Source organism: Osmerus mordax, chromosome 19 (assembly GCF_038355195.1).
Source record: "Osmerus mordax isolate fOsmMor3 chromosome 19, fOsmMor3.pri, whole genome shotgun sequence".
Taxonomy (NCBI): Eukaryota; Metazoa; Chordata; class Actinopteri; order Osmeriformes; family Osmeridae; genus Osmerus; species Osmerus mordax.
In genome coordinates this window covers 1,742,780-1,766,420 of record NC_090068.1, presented here as the reverse complement: position 1 = coordinate 1,766,420, position 23,641 = coordinate 1,742,780, and positions in this window count along the sequence as shown.

Sequence of the window (23,641 nt, the reverse complement as noted above, 5' to 3'; positions counted from 1 at the left end):
ACCAGCCGCTGGGTTGGAAACGACCCAAACTGGGTCGTTTTCAACCCAGCATTTAGTTACCTTTGGGTCAAATATGCTTTTCTTAGGCTGTGTTAGATATAACGTGCTTAACTTGCAAAAATGGGGCATCTTTCTTTTTTTTTACCTTTATTTAAATATTTCACAAACATCTCAGTGCAAACATTAATGCGTTGACTGCGTTAATCCTTGTGTACTCTGGTTTCGATTTACCAGAAAAACACAGCTACTAGAATTTGCAGGAAAAGATGGAAAGGAGCGATAAAAGGAGCAAGATGAGAAAGAGTGAAAAGAAACAAATAGAAAATAATGAGAAATGGTAATGGGAAAAGAAAGATGGAACAAACGAGAGATGGGCATAGATAGGGGGATCATTGAGTGTGAGAGGGCCTTCGAGAGATCACATATCGTGTCTGCTCAGCAACACATTCTCTGACAGACAGTCGAAAACAGTCACGGTTGGCAGATTTACAATTTAAAGTACTAATTTACTCAATATATAGAGACTCTTATAAATAAAATTAAAAAGGTGTACACAAAGGGGAACCCAGAAGTGATAGCCTTGCAATCTTGCTACGTCCGCCGCACATCTGGTCGGGAGCCTGCAAGCAACACAAGGCTTTAAAAGGCAACACTGCGGCAATAAATTCACAGGGCGGCATGTAATTTAGTTCTGTTCCCTTTGCAAACTCGTCAGGAGAGAGGAGAAGGCAGATGCAAAAAGAGGTGCAGGGAGTGGGACACGAGTGTCTGACTTCCAGAGACCAAGTTACAAGAAATATCTCAATCCAAAGATGGTCTGGTTTGTGTGTGTGTGTGTGAATGCCACTGTGAGCTACATGACACTTGGTTAAACAAACAACCTAAGGCAAATAAGTTTCACAACGACAGCAACACTAGCGTATTTTTCGGAAATAAAACCACGGTTTATACCCCGATTTTAAATTTCTCTTGTGGTGGTGCGGTTTATATTTCAAAGCGGCTTATAGCACGTTTTTATAACAAAACAACAGTAGAAACACTTTTTCTGTGTTCGCCATTTAATAATTAGTTAATTCCCGGGCAATAGAAAACATACATTACACACTTACTTACTTTAGTTTTCGAAGTGTGTTATACAACGGCATACTGTAAAATCGCCTATACTCATGCATTGCTTGGTATCAAGTGCGGCATATATTCCAGTGCGGTTTATACTCAGATTTACAAACACAAGGCTCCCATTCTGGCAGTTTATAGAAAATGCGGCTTATTTTCCGAAAAATACGGTATACAGTAGATATTTGAAACATCGAGATGACAAGAGCATAAACACAAGGAGAAACAACCCCTGAAAAAGGTCATGTTTTCCCTTGTGGTCAGAGAAAGAAAAGGTTCTTATTTAGGGTTTAAGGTTTGGTTTCCACCTGATAGAGCCACGTCTGCCAAAATGCAGCAATTTGTGAGGTGACTGACAACTCTATGGGAGCTGAGGAGGCCATTTAATATACTCAAGACACACAAGAAATGGATACATGCTCATAAACGAGGGATTTGATAACAAAAAAGCACTTAAACAGCTTATACAGTATACTCTTTGCCAGTTTGGCTGGATGTGTCCATCAGCCTCATGGCATCTCTTGCAGGAAAGACATCTGGGAAAGACTTCATAGTGGCTTAGGCTTCAGGACAATTTTGTGTTCCACACAAAGCAACAAACCTGTGTGTGTCTGTATTATTATCGACAAACATTTAATTGTTTTAAATCTGTATTTAAAATGGAGATGAGCTGCTCAAATGGGATTAAAAGCTATTTGCCTAGTGCATCTGCTGTGCTTATTCATGAACCATATCAACTATGGTTCTGATTAAGTTGATCAGTTATGATGCTTTAGTAGTCACTCGCCTCAATACAAACCACTCTATTCTAGCTCAAGGTAGTGGCATAGCCTCTATAGACACGAGTTGTTCTTGTTTAACCAACAATTTGTATTGCATGTTTAAGCCTGTGGTACTGCTGTTTGCTGAATGTCAAAAGGTGCTTTATGATGAGTAAATGCTCAGTTGTCTATGTGCTAGCTAATGTAGGCAAATGCTCACATCTTAATCATTTGGAAAAACACATGCAGATTTAACTTCCTATATCTACAGTAGGCGACTGTAAGGATGTCCAAGCTTCACAGCTTAAGACATCCAACTACAATCAGGCGGACGCAACAATAACAGTTAATTGGAACTTCAAAATATTGTCCTCATATGGAGCTGAGAAACATGTATTCTGAGACCATGAGAGTCAGATGCACTCCATGTTCCTGGATGGACGCAGGCTCTTTAATGACCGTGGAGCACTCTGATTCGCTCCAATTGCTCTCAACAGGAGGAACGAGACTAAATAAAAGGCAGGAAAATAAAAAGTAAGAGCAAAATAAAGTGTATTCTAAACCTACACAAAAACAACAGTGCCCACCCCTCACTGATCCATTATGGTAGGGAGAGAAGCAATAGGGACAAGATAGTCTTATCTTGAGCACATTGGAGGGGAGGGGGAAAGCAATGAATGAAAAGGCTTTTACTGCAGCCTGAAAAGCACTGGAGTGTAAGAGGTTTTTATGATGAGTAATGCCAAAAAACTATTGACATCAGATTTGTTTTCTTCCAGAGCACTCAAGGAGGCACGCAGTTATCCCAGCTTTCCTTCCCAGTCTAAGGACATGGCTCAATTTCAGGCTGTTTTAAAAAACATGAGTCAAATGATGGGGTCCTATCCTAACAGGTAGGAGGAGTCTTGTGATGTTTAGCTGATTGGTTGTTCTTTTTTGAATTCCTCCCACTGGAATGGGAAATTCCAGTACAGTTCTGTAGTAAAATTAGACAACATTGGTAAGTACTTTGATATAGATTCATACTGTGCAGTACCGTTTCTTTAAAACATACCCACTTAGTTTACAGAAAAAAGGTTGACACACCAACCATTTAGGCAATCAAAACCCATTCACATTACTTCAGGTTACCATTTGAACACAAACAATGGCAGCTTCTTGTAGCTTGAGCACCAGAGTAGGAAAAAGTATGAATGCAACAAATGCCTCTGACCCATTGACACAGGGTCATCGTTTCATTTACCTCCCTTGACAACCTCTGTGGGTTTCTCCAAATAGCTCCAGTCCAATGCTCACATGATGAAAATCAGGGGAGTTCTGTGTGTTTTAGTGCAAATCAGTATACTCCAGGAGAAACACATAGGACAAAACAATTTCTTCTTTTACAATTTAGTGATATTAATGATTAGGGCAAGTTCTTTGAGGTGGCCACAGACTGGCTGGTTGCCACTGCTGCAGTCTCGTCAGGCCCCTAGGCTCTATCCAATGAGAACATTTAATGACAATCACTTCCTGTTATTGACTGGAACAAATTAACTGGGGGTGGAGAAACGGGTGTTGTCACTAAATAAGCGGCAAAAGCAAAAACGATGAGAAACGTGCAAATGTTAAAGGTGACATGACAACTTCACTTTAGGAGGTTATTTAACATTAATATGAGTTCCCCTAGCCTGCCTTTGGTCCCCCAGTGGCTAGAATTTTCGATCGGTGTAAACCAAGCACTGGGTGTTCTTCTCCGCCTTTCAGAAAATGAAAGCTCAATTGCTCTGTTTGAAAATCTCCTCTTTGTTACGTCACAAGGAGGAAGGTTACCTCCCCTCTCTCTGCTTTGCCCGCCCAAAGAATCTGGCCTGCCCATAAGAAACTGAGCTACGACCGTGCAAGTGTTTTTATCCTCGAGAGACATCATGGCTTGCAAACGAACGAAGCATTACATTTGGTCAGTTTGGATGTACAAAGGAAAACAAAAATCTTTTAATAATTCCTTCATCCGAGCCTCTGAAGACCCAGTATTTAAATTGTATTTTCTCTGGAAATGCGCCTACACAACTTCTGTTGTAGGCGCATTTGTTTTGTATGTCTGCGCCAAATACTTCAGCCACGACTGTTTCCTCAACTTGAGCTAATACAAAACTGGCCTTGCTGAAATTAAATTCTGGATCAGTACTAACTCTCCTTCGTCCAGCTACTAACTTCGGACAAGTAAGTTAACTAACGCTATATCATTTTGTATCTTTACTGTATATGGTTACCTAGCTTGCTACCCTTAGAATGTGGCTGTAACATTAGCTCTGCAGCTAACAGCTGAGTTACTGTCGCTATGAGGTGTGCTTGCGTCCCTTGCAAATGCATCCGTTTTTTATTTATTTTACAACTAATATGTTTGTATAATTGAATAAGTATGCATACTTATTTATAAAGATTGCATTTGTTGCTGCTCATTTACACTTCAAAATAATAAGAATGAAGTGTAGAATGAAACTGTGTTCTCTTCTCATACTCTGTAAGAGGGAATGGTGATGGCTATGTGGCAGCCTCACATAGTTGAAACTGTCACATGAAAACGAAGAAATTGGGCAATCCTGTGTAAAAAAAAATGGTCCTAACCTATATGACTTAAACTTCCCCTTCAAGATCCTGTAAAGCAAATTTCATGATTTGCTTCTCAGTACATTATATACGTGTGAAATGAGTTCCTGAAAGCATGTGCAAAGCGCAAAAACTTTGTCGCACTAAAATGTGGAGTTAGACCGTAGAACAGTTTCTCTTCCGTTTTCAGATCAGGTTTTAATGGCCGGAGCCAAAAAATGACTTATCTACGTCATTTTGACCAATCTACGTCAGATCACTGAATGGCTCCTCCTGATGTACTGTTATTGTAGCCTACATCAGCTAGCTAGCTAGCTTCAGGATGTCTCCCTACACCCGCAACTGCATCTTCCCTGGATGCAAGAACTTCAGCTGCGCTGCAACGCTATTTAATTTCCCTATTGATGAGGAAAAGAAAAATAGGTGGATGGATTTTGTGAAGACCCGAGCTGATGGAAAGCTTTGGATAAACTCCAACAGCCGCCTCTGCAGTGACCATTTCACGGCGGATAGTTTTAACATGGACCAGAGACAGAAGGGGTTCAGGGACACACGGCTTCTCTTGCAGCGCGGAGCCGTACCGAGCATCGCCCTGCCGGCCGTTCCTCCTCCGGTCGCACCTGGACCATCCACCGCCGCCAGCAGTTCATCACTGTTTTTTTCTATCAACGTTTTTATAACAAAACAACAGAAACACTTTTTTCGTGAATGCTATTTAACCCATTAAGGAGTTGCGTCGCACATATGTGATCGTTCGAATGGGTCTCACAGCGTAACATATGCGGAGTCGGTGAAGCCACCTCCCCGAAATTAGTTTTTGCAGGTTGGGATGTCTGCTAGCATGGTAGTAGCATTGCTACTAGTATTATCAGGCCCGTAAAGAATACGGGGGTAAAAAACGGGGGGCCTCGCATGGCAGGCCCCCCGTTTTTTTATTTTTTTTATCCAATTTGAATTACATGGGATGTCTTATTGTCTTGTCTGTGTTTCCAGAGTTGATATAAAAATAAAGGAAAGTATATTTAATTGTGCTTTCTTTGTTAGCTAGGTAAGTGACATGACGAAGTAGGTCAGATGGTCACACAGACCGGCGAGCCCGCTGCAAATAGGTAGCTAACTGTAGCGTAGCGTAGCAAAAATGAAACGCACATTTAAAAGCGGTGCCCAAAAGCGGCATTCAAAACAGAACATTTCTGAATTAAATGCCAAACTTCCCAAAATTACACATTTCTTTTTCGACCAGCCGGTGAAGGATGCACTCATCTGCCAGAAGAGACAGGTATTGTACTGTTTGCTATAGCTAACATTACTGTACCACGTAGCTAACGTTAGCCTATACTTTGACAGCTGTACTGCTGTCTGTGTTGTGCTTCCTAGCGTTAACAGAGCCTCCTTTCCAAGAGCCAGGAAAATTTGCCTTGCTCCTTTATTGACTTCCTATCAAGCTGACAACATTCAAATGGAGTGAAAAAAAAAAAAAGAGAGAAAGTAGAAAAAGTGCTTAATTATAAAATATATTACATAACTGACATTATTAGCAAACATGATAACGTATGCGACAGTAGTATCGTGCAGTTGCAGCGATTGCGTTTGACTATTTAAACATACAAAAAACAAACATCAAAAAACATCAAAAACATCAAAGTTACAATAAGTCATTGTATTTCATTTATATACATATTATGATCGTTTAAAACGTACAGTAATTGCTTTCTACAAGATTCACAAGACAAAAAAACGGCTCCATTTATGATTTAGCGAACACGCTAATAATAAAACACAACTCCATACTATCAAGTGTGCCTGATGTAGCCACGGCCATCAAATTATTTCTGACAATACCCGTGACTGTCGCAAGCGCTGAAAGGTAATTTTCCAAGCTGAAACTGATCAAAACATATCTCAGAAGCTCCATGTCACAAGAGAGGCTGTCAGGTCTGGCCATCCTTAGCATAGAAAATGAATGTGCGCGCAGTTTAGATGTAGAGTGTGGTAAAAGACTTTGCACACAGATTTGCTAAAAGACGCGCACCTGTGTAGGCTATTCACCTGCAAACCGTTTGAGCGTTTTTTTCTTATTGAATACATTTCGCTCACAAGACAAGCTTGAGTTTTGATATCTTGCATTTATTACACGGCTCTTCAGAATGTTCCAAAAAGTTCAGTTGATCGCGTCGGGGTCCTGTTCGTCCCGTCTGTATTTGTATTACATTATCCGTTACATATGTGGTGGGGGTCGTTACATATGTGGTGGGGGCCTCATGTGTTTCCGTTACGGGCCTGAGTATTATGCTAGCTAACTTAGCCCGGAAGGTAACTAAAGCTAGCTAGTTTAGCTAAAATAACGCTTTGGGGACTGTCGGAAATATTTAGAACTCACGCGTTTAAAGGTAAATATTAGTTAATTCCCTGGCAATAGAAAACATACATTACGAATTGCTTGGTATCATTGTTCCCGTATCAAGTGCGGCATATTTACATTTAGCAGACGCTCTTATAAAGAGCGACTTACAGTTAGTACTAGGGATGTCACGAGAACCGATACTACCGACACCTTCTGGTTCTAAAATGACATTTACATTACATTTACATTTAGTCATTTAGCAGACGCTCTTATCCAGAGCGACTTACAGTAAATACAGGGACATTCCCCCGAGGCAAGCAGGGTGAAGTGCCTTGCCCAAGGACACAACTTCAGTTGGCATGACCGGGAATCGAACTGGCAACCTTCGGATTACTAGCCCGATTCCCTCACCGCTCAGCCACCTGACTCCCTATGAAAAAACACAGACGATGCCCATTTTTTGAAGCACCGTTAGCGACGATGCCAGTGTTAGCAGCATCGGTGCTGCGCCTCTTCCGGAACTGATCGGGGCAGCATAATCTTCAGTGTTCCAGTACTTGTTGCACTATGAGCATTAATTGCACTTTATTATGTTGTTTTATGCTATATTGCACGTGTTTTTATGTCTTGTTTTGATATTTTGATAGTATTTAGAAGTGTGAGTTCTAAATATTTCTGACGGTCCCCACAGCGCAAGTTATTTGTCCGAAACAGTAGCTAGCTAGTTTTTGTTAGCTTCCTGGCTAAATTAGCTAGCATAATACTCGTAGCAATGCTACTACCATGCTAGTGTTACTTGTTAGCCTTCTCATTAGTACATTTTGAAGCCAAACTAAAGCGTTTGTCGCTTTAGTATGGATGATTATCAAACACAAAGCTCCAGTAAAAAATACGGTAGTCTACTTCGCTACTTTTACAATCACAATTTGTTACTGAGTAGCCTAGCCTACAATTTGAATTAATATTCAATCATTTGACCAGCATTTCAATAGCCAATAAAGATATCCGATCGTAAATTAACCAATTAAAACCCTGATATTTGGACCGAAAACAAGTCCCTGCTGCAGCAGGTTTAAAAGAGAGTTTATCGTAATAATCGCACAGTTAATTTATGGACAGAACTGAAGGTTTGGAGAAGCAAACCAACCACATGATGGAAATTAATGACAGCGACCAATCATGAACTAATTGAAAATGACAAAGAAATACCGGCTGACGAGTGCCCATGGCCGCACCTGGCGGAGTTGTTCACGTAGGCTACAGAGGTCTAGTTCGCCACCGTTAGCTTCACTTTTCTATACAAAAACTTAAATTATGCCTAAACCATCATATGGAACGTTCGCGTGGATACCAGCAATGCAATTGGGACCAAGACAAATATTTTGACACCGACACTGAAACAGTAAAATTACCTAACACTCAACAGCGCATCTTCACAAAATGTGGCTACCGAAATAAAACACTATCACACTGGGGATTTGATGTTGCTTACAAAAGTTCACCTCCTTGGCAAACAATACCAAAATGTCAGTCATCCCCCATTTCCATCTTGAGGGTGTGTGTGTAGGCTGTTTTCCTCCATATGTTGTTGATCAAAGCTGTCATTCAAATTGAGTTACAGGTACAAAAGGCGTTGAGAAATGAACAGTATAACACATCAAATCGGAAAACAACTCTGGGATTGGAAGTAGCAGAGGGTGGTAATGATTACGGTCATGCACTGTCGACAGTGTTACTTGTGCCTACTTGTAAAGTCCTCTTAATCTCTCCTGCAAAATTCAATTTTCAAGACAGTAGTTCAGATACCTTTGTGGTTGTCTTGAATATCATTTGTAAGAACCTTTGCCATTGCCTTTTACTTGAAGTGCTTCCAGCTATATCAATGGCAGTGGCTCTTTCTATGCAATCGCGTGCACCTTATAGAAAATTGACCTCAAGGACTCAATGCTGTTGTGCCGCATAACCCAAGCCAGTTGGAAGGAGGACCGTGGGACAGACGTTTAGCAACTGAAACAAACACACACATTTCCCTCACCTCTAGGCCAGCAGTGGTAGTGAGGTCCAGGCTGCTGAGCTTGCTGTTCATCATAAGCTCAGTCAGCATGTCAGGCCCAGAGCATGAAAGTCTAAACACTGGAGCGACCGCCCTCATTGTGAGTCTTTATCACAACAACACGAGCAGGCTGATCTGATTCCAAAGAAGAAAGGCAAATAGAGAGAGAGGAGAGAGGGGGGGCATCTGCCCCAGATCAAAAAGATCAGGCTACAAGTTAAAAGACAATCAATCAGAAGTGTGCCTGTGAGTTTGTGATTTTTTTCCACTTTAGGGAATTCCTGAAGATAATTGTAATGGAGGTAATTCAAGTGTACTGGGGACTATAAAGTACCCTTTGTAAGGCAGTCACCTCACAGTAATGACTTATTAGTACATTCATAATTGCCATAAGGTGCCTGTGTTCTGTTAGTGAAGATAGACACAAAGCACATGTTCAAAAAGGAGGTCTCTTAATGTACAAAGTTAAACACAGTGAGCTGTTTTGAAGTAAGTTCTGAAGCATGATTCAAAATACATTTCTTATCAGCTTTAATATGGATCGTGCACTAAGCAACACGAAAATCCAAAGAAAGGATTTACATTTTCAATAAAAGGCATGCAAGAGCGTGATAGCATGGGGGTGAATAAAACAAAAGTAGATTAGATGATCCTACTAAGCTAGATGGAAAACTTTGTGCAAGATAAGTCATTCTATTCAAAGTGGGGGATTCCATTTTGGAAGGAATCACATCACCCAATGTTCCCTGTCCTGCCAACTAATGCAGCTGAAACAGAATTCAATAGGACAGCCATTCAAAGCTTGTTCTGTGACAGAAGCCTACCATTTGCCAAGAAGGACATCGGCATCTTTGACTTGAAAATAATTCATTCATAATCCATCCAACAATACACTTTCTGACAACATTTGAACTAATTAGTAAAACAAACAGTTGATTAAGTATTGACAAAATAACAACATGAGCCAACAGACCCCCGAAAAGTAGCCAATTTACAGCTAACAACCCTTTTTAAATCACACTTCTAATACTGACAAGCTTCAAAACACAGATGTGGAAAGCTTTTACTAAATGCAGACAAATAATTGGCAAGTCTGTCCTGAAACAAAGATGCTGAGACTTATCTCAGCATATTTGTCTGTGCATCAAAGATAACCAGGAATTCCTTTTTTCTTAAGGGTGTAGCTCCTCGTTTCTGACCTGAAACAGGCTCGTGGAAAGCTGGTGGCTAATACAAATCAACTATATGCGTGACAACTACACTGTTTACCAGAGACATGGCCTACTTTCTTTTTTTCATACACATCACATCAATGTCATCTCTAATTCTGACGGTGCTACAACACACAGAAAGATTACAAGTCTCGCCATCTTAAGTGTTCAGACTTGGATTGGTCTCCGCTTTGCCGAGCCGACTCGGGAACTGGAACTGCTGCAGCTGCAGCTGCTTCTGAGTGGATGTGGAGGCGAGATGACAGGGATCTCCCAGGAGCTCATGACACGGGTGTGTGGCTCGGGGTTGGCGGTGAGGCTCAGGCAGCACACACACACACACACACACACAAACACCTGCAGTTTGATGGGCTGCTGGGATCCGGAGGAGGCTTTTCATCTGATAGGCACTGGTGCTTTGGCAGGTAACAAACCCCTGGACATCAATGGGACAGTAATAAACAATTACAATAAAATAGACAAACAACCGTTTGTGAGCCAATTGGATATCCATTTTTTTCAGTTGCATTTAACAGAGCAGGCGGGATGAAAAGCTTTGTGCACAGCTGTAACCGAGTTCCAAAAATGTAGGCAAACTTACCTTACAAGTAAAACAGTAGTAGTTTTAACACAGCTCCTTTTCACTTTCCAAAACAGACTTCTACAGCGGTTTGTTCGCATGCAAAGTAGCCTTCGAAGTATTACTTTGAAATCCTGTGCTTGACACTACATGAGGACATGTCACAGTGCACAAGCACCTATTCTCAAACAGCTTCAATTCTGCATTGTTCAAAACATCAAGTTGGTTTGGACATTCCATTTGTATTGTGAACAGTGGTACAAATCTCATCTGTTGTTCTAACTCACATTGGGTGACACGCACTGACAGGTGAGTGTCAAACTAAATGAAAAAACAAGGTCAAGTTGTCAAGTTTGAATTCTCAGACAACTATGTCACTGTCTAAAACCATAAAGCATGGCATTGCTGTAATTTGTCGAGGCAACAACAGTGCTTGTAAAACTTCAGACAAACGTGGGAAATGGGATTATGAAACAGTCTTTTTCATGAATATATAACGTCTTTTCAGCATCTGCAGCATTGCTTCAATATTCCCACACATGTACCAAATACGATGTTGCTGGTGTGTAGGCCCAATGGCTAAATTTAACAAGACACAAAATTATAATTTTTGAAATCAAAGAATGCCACCTGTTTGTTAAAAAGAAAAAGGACAAAGAAATCTGCTTTGAAATAGCTGCTGTGCCACGACTCATTTATCTACTTTTCCAACTGATTAATAAAGGTGAGTTCACATTTGGGAAATATTTACATAAAAATAAACTCAAATCATTAGTTGTCCAAAACATTTATTGCGGTTTTCTCCCTGCACCTCATCTTCATTCTCTTTCATGTGGAACTAACATCCTCTGAAGTGGAAAATTGAAATTTTAACAAATCCCTATCTTCTCATTTCGTTTCTCTCCTTTCTTTCTGTGTATACTTGCACGGCACTTAGCGGATGTGTGCGTGTGGACCTTCCATCTGCTGGGTTCAGGAATAATGAACATCAACACAATTTATTACATGTAGGCCTACATTCTCTGAAAATGTATGGCTAAGATTTCTTGATGGTATGGACCTCCTTTCTTAAAGCAGAAAATTGAGGCAGAAAATGGACCTGAGGCAAAAATATATATATTCCAGTGCAGCTCTTAAGAGAAGGGCAAAGCACAGTAAATACAATGGACATTCTACACGAGGCTTGTATCATTTTGAAACTGTGAATAAAACTATAGATGACAAACTAAGATGTTGTTTACCGGTCTATAAGAGTGGTAGAGCTGATTAGCCATGCTGTATTGTATGGCGTAAGAACCCCCAGGGTATTTCTCACACTAACCGATGGTGTATAGGTTTTCATAAATGCTGACAAGTATCAAGGTGCATGAAACTACCCACACTTATATCTAGACTGAATGATTATTTTTGCGGATTAAGGCTAATAATGCCTCTAAAACCTACATGAGCAGTTAACTTAAATGAACCTTGACCTCTCCATCTGCCTCTCGGTTACATGCTCGGGCTAGCACAGGCGGCAGACAGTACAGATGGACAGCTGTGTGTTCTCCAACATGAGCAAGAGGGTGACAGAAGCATCTATAATCTACCTTCTTTCAAAATGGTCATTAAGTGGCCAAAACACTTGCATCTGAAAGCAACACAGGAACCCAATAAAACAAATCCATAACCTCCACCCATAATCCAATGAGTATTCCACACAAATGTGATGCATGTTTAGGATGGCTGCTGGCAATAGTGTGACCAAAGTATACGGTGCTGTTGTTTTTTCCCCTTTATTTTGTTCCCCTTTCTGTTGGACTAGACCATAAACAAGCATTCAACCTGTAACATGGGCACAGACCTGGACCAATGGTCTCTCAACCAAAGGCATCCCTTATTTCCCAAAGAAGCCAGAAAGGCTTCTGACTGCTATATGCCTATTCCCCTTGAAAACACACTCTGTTAATCTGTACACTCTGGGAAACAGGGAATCAACATGATGACACTAGACACAACCACCATTCGACGCTCAACACAAATAGATTCTTGGTACGAACAGACATTAGGTATTCATAGCATTCCAAACATTTTAAGTTGTTCAGCACTCATCTCCCCACTTAAAGATCCTGTTAAGTGGAATTAAAAACGAGTTTCAATTTCACCACACCACAGAATAATGTGTTATTAACTACCCATCCAAATTCGAATGGAAAAAAACACCGACAAGTATGTTAAATTAGACTTTGAAATCGTAAGAAAATCAGCAGTCTTCTCTGTTCGAGACTGGGGGGGCGTGTCGCCTGAAGGAGCTGAAGCTCTGTCCACTCGCTGGAAGGCGCCGCCTCTCTCAAGTAAGCTACCTACGACCAGATAATGGACGCTACGTCAAGCCGAACAAAACAGTATAGAATTAGAATGTATTTGTTCAATGAGTGAAACATACAGATGCATATAAATGAAATATTCCCCTGAGCTGTAACACAGGAGTAAACATTTACAGCAGAGACAGCAGACAGTGAGCTCTCCAACTACTTCTAGCACGTTAGCTACCATTTCACCAAAATACCATCATTCTACACCGAGTAGCCCAATATCAAGTTAGCGGTTTGCACTAATTATAGCAGAGATACCTCTGGAAAAGTTATCTAGTATAATTATAACAAGCACACAGAACTGAGTGATGAACTGCTGGCGGCGGTGGATGGTCCAGGTGCGACCGGAGGATGAACGGCCGGGGGGGCCATGCTCTGTACGGCTCCGCGCTGCAAGAGAAGCCGTGTGTTGGTGAACCCCGTCTGTCTCTGGTCCATGTTAAAACTGTCCGCCGTGAAATGGTCACGGCGGACAGCCGTCACGGCGGACAGCCAAACTCCAACTGCCGCAGAGGCGGCAGTTGGAGTTTATCCGAAGCTTTCCATGAGCGTGGCTCTTCACAAAATCTAGCCAGTAGCCACCTATTTTTCCTTTCATTATCAACAGGGAACTTAAATGGCGTTGCAGCGCAGCTGGAGTTCTTGCATCCAGGGAAGATGCAGTTGCGGGTGGTGGGAGACATCCTGAAGCTAGCTAGCTAGCTGATGTAAGCTACAATAACAGTACAGCAGGAGGAGCCATTCAGTGATCTGACGTAGATAGGGCATTTTTTGGCTCCGCCCATTAAAACCATTTCAGTGCGACAAAGTTTTAGCGCTTTGCACATGCTTTCAGGAACTCATTTCACACTTATATAATGTACTTAGAAGCAAAACATGGAATTTACTTTACAGGATCTTTAAGGTCAAAGGGACATTTGTAAACTGATGAAGATGCCAATGCTGCAAAGGAAAAGATGATTGTAGAAGTTTAAATAAAACTCATGCAAGCACTACTGATAACACTCACCATGTATCTAATCATTATCTATGTAGTTGTACCAGCTATTACAATTCTGGGCAGCTACTTTTGCTATAGATGTACCACCAGACCTTGCAAAATGACGGAATGTATATCATTTGTGCAGGTTCACTCTCCCTCACAGCATTGTTTACAGCAGCTCAAGTCAACCTTTTTGGTTGTCTATCCAGTAATCCAATTGCAGCCAAAATACTACAGCCACAAAAACAAGGTTACGCCTTACAGCAGATGACTATTTCTCAAGAATATTCTAAACATGAGTTTGTGTTTGCTCAGTCTTGACTTTTACTGTTTTAGTCATAACACAGTGTATATTTGCACTGTCAACATAATTGTCTCTTTGCTGAGGTTGTGCAGTTGGATTTAACGTTAAACCACGTGAGCTATGTTATATAAATCTATGGATTTTTTTATGCTATGTGTCAAAGAAGAAAAATCTGGTCAAAGTTAATACTTTGGTACATTTTAAGTATGCATGGGTCTGTTAGCACGGCTCTGCCCTCCTACGTACTTCCGCTCAATTTTCATTTTGCTTCTGTACTAGGTCTGGGATTTCGATTTATTAGTCGGTTTTCAGAAACACATTTTTTGTAGGTCCAATCAACGAACAGAGGGAGTGGCTGAGAACGATGATGTTGATATCGTGCACTAGTTTGAGTTGTAGTTCAGTAATGGCGGCGGAGAAAGATGCGAGCAAAGCTATTCGGTCAGTTGTGGCAACGCTGTCGAATATCCATAACTTAAAGCCGGAGCAAGAACAATCCTTGCTGAGTTTTGTTGGTGGCAGGCATGCAAACAGGTCACGGTTAAAAAAGGTGAGAACGATACAGTCAACCCCCGACCCTCTATGGGGGTCCGGGGGCATGCTCCCCCGTAAGAAAATTTCATAAATTAAGTTTACATTTAGTCATTTAGCAGACGCTCTTATCCAGAGCGTCTGCTAAACGCATCAATCTAGTGCACTTTGAGAGCAAAATTAAGAGGCTAGATCAATGTAGAAAACCTCTCCCTCCTCTGCCCCTGATTGGCTGTGAGGTTTAGGCATTAGGAGTGACGATTGGTTCCAGAGACAGTTGTAAAGTTGTGAAGCCCGGGTAAATTGATATGTTGGCCAAGGCCATGACCCCCCCCCCCCAAAAAAAATAATCTTCGGATCTGCACAAATCATAGGTGACCCATTTTGGTTTCAAAAAGATGAGTATCACCTAAAGGTGAGGAGTTTGCATGCCTGTTGTATATACACTAAAATGGAAAATCATCACAACATTGAAGCTGAATCAACAGCTTGTGTATGACTCCAGGGGGTTATATCAAAATGGATTTGAATTTTTCCTTAACTGCTGACCTTCATAACCAGGTTCAACAAGGAAGCTAAACCAGATTTTTACGGAATGTTTTTCAGTTATGTTAGCATTTTGAAAAATATTTTTTGGTTATATTGCGATGTTGTCTTCTGCAAAGCAGGTATGAAACAAATATCAAGTGTCATTATGTTTGGCGTCTGTCTAATACATTGTTTGCTAATTGGAGTGGGATTCAAAACATGCATTTTAGAAAAGAGTGAGTGGGAGAGAATGAGGGAGCCAGAGAGAGAACGAGAGAATTGTAAGTGAGCAATAACTAGGGAAAAGTGCAATAAATCTGGGACAAGCACTGACTGCAGGCTGCGGAGCAGGGAGCAACAAGAGACAGAGAGAGGATGAGTTAGCGGACAGAATCGAGGAAGTTTAAAGGGAGCAGGAAATAAGAAAGTACCAACTGACTTCTGGTTCACTCGTGAAGCAGCAAATTTCAGATTACTTCACAGCTTCTGCAGGCCCATTTCCACCAGACTATGGTTGTCCAAATAGATAGTCCAAATAGATAGATAGCAATCGACAAAAGATCAGGCTCATTGGGGAGAAGGTCTGTTATTTGCATATCAATAGAAGCAGCAGCTACTGCATTTGATTAAGTTTAATTAAAAGCTACTGATTCAATGTCTTGTGTCACCAGTGTCCTGTTCAATGTCCGACGGCGATTCAAAATGGAAAACCTTCTTGCATGCCAGCCATTCCACTAATGACCAAGCTGTCTGTCACTTAAATGCACAGACAGTAAAGCTGTCACAGTAATACTGACTTGGTACAACTGTTAGTTAAGTACAAACTGTATAATCCTGTACTTGTTTTTTAACAGCAAAGAAAATGAAAAAGATTTCCGTCAAAGAAATTGCACCTATTGCCAAAAAATTAAATAACTGCAACAAAATAAAAGCAGTACAGTAAAAGCACCTAAACTAGTCCCTACGTCAGTCTCGGCACATGCTGTGCCCTTAATGTACCAATTTAACTGTAAATGATTTGTAAGACATTCAATTTAAACCGACGCACTAAAGAGAGACTTACTACAGGCTAAACATTCAAATTATCATTAACAGCCTTGTACTAATACATAATTTTAAAGCAAGCGTGCAACGGCTGTTTTGAATGTGACATTTTATGGAATAATAAAGTGAAGTTCTGCCACATGTTCAGTTATACACAAAGCCAACTTCTTTGACAAGACACTACATTTGATGTAATTGTTTTCTATTTAACACAAACAACATATACACGCACGTCATCCAAAGTCTAGAGCAGATGAAAGGCCCTGGAGCAAAGTCACGGAATCAGTAATGGCACATGGCATGGTATAGAACTGAAGCCCCATCTGCAAGCAGCTAGCTTCCCCCCTGCCTCTGAGGAGTCATGCCCACACATCACATAAAAGCTGGTGCAGCCATCATGACAATGTACAGGCATTCAAAGTCGCCGCTGTACAAATGGTCCCCGCTCCAAATTAGCAGGCAACTTTGAAAATTTGGTTTTTATATTTAGATTTTTGATATTGGTAGTGATTTTACACTCGTCAAACATAATACTCAAGTTTGCCAATTTTAAAACTTAATTTCAAACTTTACATGAATACTATAGTGCTGTGATATCATAAAACTCGTCTTGAAGATGTTGTACAATAGCCTCTACATAGCCAATTCAACCACAGCTTCAAAACAAAACCATTGTGTCACCTCCCATCCCCTTGAAATACTAACTGTACAGGTTGTAACATTTTACCTAAAATGTAAAATGGACTTCAAAGTCTGGATTACTTCTGTTAACCAGTTAATGCCATGATCCTGTCAATCAAACACGTCAGTGCTTATGCAGACAAACAAAGGTTACCCATCATGCACAAGGAATCTGAACATTTAGTTTTGTATTTTGCTTTCAAGAAAGAAACAAAAAAATACTTGGAATGAGAACCAAAATTGATGTTCATGTGGTTATCTTAACAGACTCCCACCTTCAATCTCCGTCTCTGTCGTTCTCATTTTTAATTATATATTGAATATTTAATTAGACAATGATTATTCGGTTCACAAATTCGATTTTTTAAAGATTTGTCAATTCATAAAAAAGTAAAAGACAGACATGGAAGGAAAATATTTGGACAAAGACTATCTCAATTCCATTTTTCCCAACTGATTAAAAGCTAAATAAGCACAGACAAACATTACTTCCGACAAAAAAACAAAGGCAGCAGAGCAAAAGATTTGTTAACCTTCAAAGTGTGTGAGAAAGGCGGACAATGTGGGCTACAAAACCAACCATGGCACCATTATTTCCCATGGGCTTTGTTGCTTTTTTTTAAGACTAAACATTTTGAGAACTTGTCAAGTTCACCCAGTCTGCAAGTGTGACCAAGGTTTAGAAAAGAGGGCTGAAGGAGTTTATGAAAAATGTCTCCTTACGAAGCATGGATGTGTGATTTACTGTAACGGCGAGTCGGACACATGTTGCTCTCCCGGTTGCCTCAGTTTGATTTCCCAGGGGAGAGAGTGCTTATTTCAGGGATTTGAAGCTCATCTTTCATTCGAAAACATGCTCGTCTCGGGTTAATCTGTTTTTACCGAAGGGGTGTCAGAATCTGAGTTGCCACATCTTTACTCAAAAATAAAAATGGCCCATAATGTGGTCTGTCCTTCCCAGAAATCTATTTTTTGGTCAGCTACTCCATCTTACGACACACACACCATTTTCCCCATTGGCCATAGGAACTGGAGGCTATGGTTGAGCAGTCAGTCATTTGCTGTCTTAGCAGACATAGTCAACAGCTAACCACACACGAGAAGGCAAAACCACATTAGGAGCTTGGATGTGCATTATTTTGATAAATATTCAACAGGAAGTCAGCACATGGCCAGTTATTTTGGTTCAGAGAACTGTCTGTTGACACAACACATCACACATGGACACACTTGCCAGCACTCTTTGCAATGTTTTGAAAGCCTGCTGAGGAGCAGGCAGTTGACTTTGAGAGTGTCTGTAGGAAAAGGAATCATTGACAACAAGGAACTCTCCTAAATCTGCGGGGGATTTGTTTTTTCACCGCCTACTGATTCACTTCATCTCTTACACAGACCTCACGAAGAATCACTCACAATAATTAGCCTCTGGTTTGGCTTGCTCTCTTCTCGTCCCAGCCCCTTCACTCTTATTGGTCCTCTGGTTTGCAGTGAATTTCCTACGAAAACGTCGACTCCAGAACCAGGCAATCTGCAAAGTCATTATTTTGCAGGTGTCCTTTTTATAATCCAACAGAGTCCAGTCCCACAATTGAACTAATGCTATTAACAAAGGCATTCGCAATGAAATGAAACTAATTGTAGCGAGTAAAATATATATTTTTTTTTTGTTATTTAAAAGCGAATTTGCTTTTACACCCGATAAATCAGCTGCTTTCAAAGGGGCTGGCTAGCTAACAGAACGACAAATATAAAGTGGACATACTTTCAGAATAGACTAGTGAATTTTGTTACCTGTATTACATTTAGTGCGAGCACATTGCAAATGTACAAACGCTATATGGTGAATTAGGCCTACAATTATAAAACTGGCTCAAGCAGTTTTTGCCATTCCTAATGTTTGATCATTCATTATCATTCCACAAATTAATCTTAATGTTTATCCAAAATCTCAGGTTGGCTGTGACAGCTGCCTCAGATGGTTCCATCAGTGTTGTGCTCAAATCCAACTGAGAGGAATATGTCCGTGCTGCCTGCCATAAACTGCCCTGACCTGTTTTCATGATCAAGCCTTAAACTTGTTAAAACTCTTATTTAAATTATCACTATTTCTTTATTTTTTTATAACTTTTGTTAAATATATCATTATAGTTTTGTTTAAAATACATTTTATGGAACCAATCAAAATGTCATCATTTATTAGATGTTTTTCACTAGCCATTCACAAAGGGAAGGTCCAGGCTTGACTTATCAGGTACTAAAACCAAGCACTGTACATTGCAAGTTATAAGATACCAACTAGGCTGTGGGAAGCAGGATCTATAAAATGGATATGATTGTCAACACAAAACAGTTGTGTGGCAAGTAGTTTACTGAGAGGGAAATAGAAGTTGAAGCCTGGTAGGAGGAACCTGTGAGCAGGGGCCTTTTTATATTGTATATACATTTGTAAAATAATGTATCTATACTCATTTACCAGACGATTCTATTACAATTGGCATATATTGCATTTAGTAAGTAGCCTATAATAGCAAGTACAACGTAATCAAGAATCAGAAGGGATTAGTTCTACTAAAAGTGATTTGTACATATGAATACAAAGAAGGATCGCTTTAACCAGACAGTGACTATGATAACAGCAGTCGCAACTACAACATAATTCACATATTACCTCATTCCGATAATAGGACAGTGTAGCACTAGCCTGGTCCTAACTGGATTCTCGTACATTGCATTTGTACAGAGGATCTAGGCTCGCTCCATTGACAAGCGTTAACTTCCTTGAAGGCGGGTACTCTGTTGAAGTTTAAAACTATTGGGTCTGCCCAGAGCCACTCTGGATCTGCCATAACCAATCGCTAGTGTTCGCTTTAGCCAACTCCTTCACCACTAACGGAGCTAGCTGGAAAATCAAACGAACCCCGTGGGGATCAAAGATTGTTCTTGCTCCGGCTTTAACTTCTGGATATTCGGCAGCGTTGCCACAACGGACCGAATGGCTTCGCTCGCATCTTTCTCTGCTGCCATTACAGAATTACAACACAAACTACCGCACAACATCAACGTCATTGTTCACAGCCACTCCCTCTGTTCGCTGATTGGACAGGTAGAAAGTTAACCGGAGACATCTGACTTGCGTACCTCAAGCCCAGACGCAGTACAGAAGCAAAATCAAAATTGAGAGGAAGTACGTAGGAGGGCAGCGCCAGGCTAGAGTAGCAAAACATCAACATCGTTTCTCAAGTGCAGCTCAACATTACGGCTATTTTCGTGAGACATTCAGATTTTACATGTAGCACGACATACAAATCGTATAAGCTCTCATTTGCAGCGCAACATAACTTATATTTTAATGAAACATGAATTAAATAGCCTACTGACAGTTTCTCAAAGCCTAAGACGAGGGAACCTAGGCTTAACATTGTAAAAATCGCCTCAGTTTGCCAATCTACACATAGCAATAGCTAGGAAGGCAGTGCGCGTTCACACGTAGGGGAGTGGAATTGTGGGGTGAGAATTCTGTCTGTGGGGTGAGAACACCGGCACTACAGTGTCATTGTTCCCGTATCAAGTGTGGCCTATATTCCAGTGCATTTTATACTCCGATTTACAAACACAAAGCTCCCATTCTGGTAGAATGCGGCTGATAGAAAATGTGGCCTATTTTTCATAAAATACGGTAATATATTGTTACTATACTTTCTAATCTAATTTCTATATTTTCTAATACGCTTGCTGGTCATGCCATTTACGACACAATAGGGTAGGCCTGACATGGGCTACGTATTTCAACATCCTACCAGCTGGCTAGCCAGCTAGCTTATTCACTAACTAGCTTATTCACTGTCGTTTTTTTGTTCTCATTGTGTTGGTCTTGGTGTCTGTCACTGACGTCAGTGTTTCCCATACATTGATTTATATGTGGCGGCCCGCTACAATTGTATTTTATTTTTTACTGTTTAACATGGCAAAAATATATATTTGTAGATTTGCGCGCAGCGCATTGATTCGCTCAGGCTTCTTGCCCCGCTCGCGTTCTCTCTCACTACAACGGACCTGTCTGTGAATAGCCCCCTCTCCATGCACGCACTAAATCAATGGGCCGAATGAACAGCTTTTTCTCTCAGAAAATACGTCCAGAAAATCAATCCGGAGTGTAACGGTGAGGCCCAATCCCAATGTCCAGACTCATAGACGTGTTCTCGAGCCTGTGAGGGTTTAGGGCTGTCCCACTGTTAAATCGTCAAGTGCATGAGGGCTCTTTCACAGACATTTTGAGCCCTTTATCGACCCTTTTCATTCGTCTAATTACCCACAATTCACAGCGTTGTGACATTGGAGTCCAACGTAATGTTAATATTACAAAACTCAAAACTATTTAGCGCTCAAATTAATGCAAAAAAACGTGTTACGGTCTATTTACATTCACATCAAAATGATACTACGACCTAGGTTTGCGCTAAGTATGGAAGCAAATCAGTGACAATGTTTAGACATTTAAAAAAAGGCATAGAATACTTAATATTGAAATGTAATATAATATTGAAACATTGGACGTGCTTGGCAAGGTTAGAAGTATTTCCTTCCTTGCATGAGACTTTTCTAGCACCTTTTACAAATAGGCTTCGATATGTCCGCGTGTTTGCCATCAACGTTGGCTCTGTAGGCAAAGTAGTCCCACAGTAGACTTCGGAAGCCCGTTTGACCTAAGTATCGGACATTGAGAAATTATAATACCGAACCATTGAACAAAATGTTTGTGTCACCGACATCATCGTGGGCACTGTGTGTGCTACTAATTGTATCATGGACACTATGCACTAGTATATCATAATTATTGAACACAATTATGTCTTTGAAATGTGTTCTTGTGCATTGTGTGACAATCATGCTGCCAAGGCAACCACATCTCTCCCCATCCCTTCTCCTGAAACACTTTAGCTTGATAGGTATCTAGGTATTGTTGTAATGGGCTAGAGTGGTTTATGTTTTAAATGTATAATTAATGTTAAATGGTCTGGGGAGGCTTTGATAGTCATTGTGCTCCCCAAATACTCAACAATTACCTATAAATGCAATATTAATTATTTCCTCATGTCCTACACAGTACCGGTCGTAGCACATTTGGTGCCCTAGGCAAGGTTTATTTATTAAAGGGCTTGACTCAATTACTGCCTTCTCTCATGTACATTTTTTTCTGACTTCATTTTGTCCAGCAAACAATAAACAACAGACAAGCTTACATAAATTTAACAACAGAACAACTTCACTGATTATCAGACTGAACATGCGCACCAACGCTAAAGAGTGAATTCATGTTTTGTTATGTTTGAGATTATGCGATAATGTCAACAGGCTGTACCTAGGGGACATTATCTCCTATAATTACAGATTAAATTCACTCTATCTGGCTAAGTGAGAGTGCTCTGGCTAGATGGATAAATTAGTCAGAAGATGAAGAGAAACAGAGAATGGTGGTTCATTGCTCAATGGGTTTCAAAGTTTGCTTCGGCTGTCACGGCCACAGTCGTGCCCCAGAACGAAGATGCACTGTATCGTCTGTTGTATGTTCCCGTCTAAAGCGGACAAAAGTAGATCTTTTTACACAGCCATGCTAGCAGGGAGCACCTGGTTTGCATGACAGCTAAGCGGATGGTTGACAATCCATCTTCCAGGCCGTTGACCATGCTGGTCAGGAATTTAAATGTAGATGCCCATCGTGTTATTGCACGACTTATAACAACGGCATATCACGTAATTAAGACGGGCCAGCTGTGAGGGAAGTACAGATCAACTTCTTGTAATTACCCCTCACATATCATAACTTTTGTTTGACTTCTGTTATGACCTGCAGGTGCAAAATGTACTGCACAATTCATGTTAAAAGAACAATAAGTCTTACAGAACCCCCCCCCCCCCCCCCAAATGATTGACGACCACTTTAAAAATAGCAGCCACCATCAAAGTCCCTGATATAATTTAGACATGCATGTCAATCTGCCGTGAAGATACAAGGTCTTGACATTTCATCTTGAGATACTAAGCTCATCACTGAGTCTTTCATGAACCAAGAACACTAGCCCTCCAGCCAAGGCTTACAGGATCATGAATCGTGCCGAAACTACAACAACCCCACTAAACACAAGTCACAAGTTTTGCTCAAGGCCATGGGTGATCCTATTGGGAGGACATCCACTTTACTCGTAAAGCAAAAGACACACTCTTAGTAAAATTTTGCAGTGAAGTGTTCAGTATGACTGTCTTGAGCCTCGTCAGTTTCAGAGCCATCACAGAAGCACCACTTCTGAGATGTTCTACTTTACTCTCAGATCCGGGTAGCAGGGAATCTCACATTCACCCACATTGGTGGTTACCAGAGAAAATAATAGAAGAGACAGGCTTACTTGAGGTTGTGAATTTGGCGCAAACCAACATGGGTAACTGCAGTTCCACAGAGCGCTCTCACTGTATTCTGAAAACAATAGAGTTACTAACAAAGCACAAAGAGCTTGCCACAGTGGGGGGAAACAGCCATGTGGTTGCCAAAGAAGAGCATGGCCAATGTG